The sequence below is a fragment of the Hippoglossus stenolepis genome, chromosome 13, assembly GCF_022539355.2.
Source record: "Hippoglossus stenolepis isolate QCI-W04-F060 chromosome 13, HSTE1.2, whole genome shotgun sequence".
Lineage (NCBI taxonomy): Eukaryota > Metazoa > Chordata > Actinopteri > Pleuronectiformes > Pleuronectidae > Hippoglossus > Hippoglossus stenolepis.
In genome coordinates this window covers 6,717,027-6,720,270 of record NC_061495.1, presented here as the reverse complement: position 1 = coordinate 6,720,270, position 3,244 = coordinate 6,717,027, and positions in this window count along the sequence as shown.

The following is a 3,244-nucleotide window of genomic DNA, read 5'->3' as shown; positions in this document are numbered from 1 at the left end:
CCGCTTCCTGTTTGTTTTGTGGTGAATCGGCTTCCATTGAATTCATGTGGAATTCATTCACTGGAGAACAATGACTTGACAATGTGCTGATTTTCAGGTAAGTTGTTTAGTCAGAACGATACCGTTATGTCTATGACTAAATCAAGTTTTTACACGTTGATTCATGATAGTTTCCAGGGAAAATTAAATCCAGTGTCTATAAAAAAAATGTTTGTGTCATGAGTAAGTTGTGACTGAGACAAATTAATTGATTCCAAAGCAAGTTGCGCAAATGGCCTCACACCTCATCTGTGCCTCACCAGTCTCCCTCCTTGCCTTCCCCATAACCCACTGGGAAGGAACACCTCACACTTTGAAAATCTCTGAGACAATGCAACGCCACAGTTCATTTTGGCCTTCGCTGACTAATAAACTCTGATTAATGGATGCTTTCTGTTCCAAATTCGTATCCTCCAAGCTCAGACCAAGAGAAAGATGGCATTACTTACGTTACTTTATACACATATACAGTGTATAGTATATTAGATACATTTCATAGGCTACTGTATATGTGTATAAACTCCAAAAATCCTATGCTTTGCAAATTTGAAATTAAATTGTTTTCCATATGTATGTGGTTATGAGCTAAAATATTTAAAAGTAATATATAATATGATTCAGGTAAATACTGGGTCGCACATGTCAATTGTTGCAAATAACAAAAATATAAAGGTCTTTAAAACCTCAGCTAATATATCTAAAGAACATAAATCCTGTGAAGGATGTATTCAAGATTGGATTGGATTGGAAAACCCTTCAAAAAAAGAACCATCGTTGAAATACTTTAAGTTATTATAGTAATAACTTTCTTCGGGCAAGCTGAACACATACCCAGACCAGCGCCGCTCACATCCCTCTGTCACCAGTTGCTGCTTGCGTGCAGAGAGAAACCCGGCTGAGTGTCCTGACTCACTTATATATTCTGTGCCCGGGGGGAAGTTATGAAGTCACCAAGTCAAGTGTAAGAATGCAAGAGATACACTTTCAAAGTAAACAGATGTGCAGTAAAAAAAAAAAAAGGTACTATTTCAGAGTTATGCGGTTCTATTCTTATCCGGACATACTGCGAACATTCAGGGAGGGGGGGTACAAAAAAATTAGCTTTCTTCCCCCCCCCCCCTTCTCTCTACTGGAACCATCTGTACGTTGAGTTCAGCATGCACGGTGCATCTTTCAGTGCGCTGATGTAAGTGAACACACTCTCTTCATCTCCCTCTCTACAGGTATAAATAGTTTATGTGCGGACGCGTACTTACGGCGGCAACACACCATGTGTGAAACGGCATGTGTGCGTTTGTTTATGCGAGCATGTGTGTTTCTCTTTGTGGGGGCGCGCACACATTTAAGTGACAGGGGTGAGTTTATGTATTCTCACATTATGTATTGACAATGGACCCAAGTCGAGGTTGTGCAACTTCTGCTCCGACGTCCCTGCTGGGCTCCTCGTCGGCAGCCAAATCAAAGTTCAGCCGAGAAGTAAAGAAGTACGGACATAAATTAATGAGAACGCTCTGCTCTCTCTCTCTCTCTCTCTCTCCTGCTTTAATGATTTCTCCTCACGTGGAAAAAAACAAACGCGAAATGATCACATAACTCCTCAGCGCCTCAACAGATATTATGATCCTTGATAAATACTTGTTCAATATTAGATTACTCAAAAGAAAACAAAAAAGCATTAATCTTCACGTGATTAGCTCATGACTTGCGAATGTCAGGCCTGGACTTGTGCGTTTGGTTCATTTGAACAGTGGCTGTTATTTTGATCGAGAGCAGGTTCGCAGTGACTCCAGATATGACCTGAAACAACACTATGCTGCTGATTGAGATTTATTATGTTGGGATCCTTTTTTGCATGAACTAGCTAGTCCTGTTAAACATTCTGTAATGATTTCATGGACGAGGTCAGGCTGTTTAGCAGTGACGCCTCAGCGGACCCTCGCTGTGCACGTAAATAACCCTCGTTCACAAGTGTTTTGACTTGTAGAACCACCGCAGTACCTCGCAAATCGACTGCATGTTGAAATTTATTTGGGACCCTGACAAGTTTGGTTTTTGACGCTGCATACCAAATTGTCAACAATTCATTAATCTCAACCTGAGCCACTGTGAGATGTCTGATAATAATAGCTCCAATTAAAAACCAATTAAAGGCATCACTGTTGCATGTTCCTAGAGACAAGCAACATTGAATCCCTGCTCAGAACAGGGTTGGACTGAAACAATGATCCAGGTCGGTTATGTGCAAAAATTTATTCATTTATAAAAATTCTTGTTGCAGAAAAAAGTGGAAGCTACATGTGTACTATATAGTTATAGCAGAAACTATCGGTTACAATTATAACCTCTGCTAAGGAGGTTTGTTTGGCTGTTAGTTAGCAGCATTACACAAAAACTACTGGAAAGCTTACTTTGAAACTTGGTGGAAAGATGTGGTTTAGGAAAACCCATAAAATTTTGGTCCAGAAGATCCGGAATTTATTTTTATTCTTTTCCCTTTCTGTAACATTGCGAGAATTGCGTTTTCTGCCATTTTAACTTTCTAGTATTATGTCAATCTTTGGGTCAAAAGGAAAATGGCCTGGTGAGCTGCCCAGCACAAAATTTTCCCATTTCTGTGAATGTGTATTTGTAAAAGCAGTACAGAGTATATCTCTGCACTTTGAGCATACCGTGTATTTGTGTGGCTGTTGTCTGTCCTTCTTGACGTTTAAACACTGAGGCCCTGAGCTGTGTCATCAGTTACCTGAGGTAAGTTTGTTTAAACACAACACGGGCCAAACAAAAAGACTAACTAGGTGCATCGCTGCAGGGGATTAAGCAAACGCTCTCTCTCTCTTGTAAAGGAATAAGGTGCAGAGACAGAAAAGATGGCCAAGTAAAGTTTACAGATGAGTTAGAAAAACATTGCAATATCACGGATGGAAAGAAAGATATGTAGGAAACTGAAGATAATGAGACAGACCGGCTGCCAGCTGCTACAAGCTTGATGAGAAATAAATGTTCTCCTTGCCTTCTCCCTCAAGGGTGGGTTGAAAAGAACATTTGTGTGGACCAGTCCCTACAAGTAAACTCAAGAGGATAATATTGAACAGTTTATCATCACAGTAATCCACACTTGCTGAGTGTGCATGCCACATGTGCATTTGAGGCTAACTTTCGAAATGTTGCAGAAAGAGAAAAAGAAAACAAACATATATATAAGGGG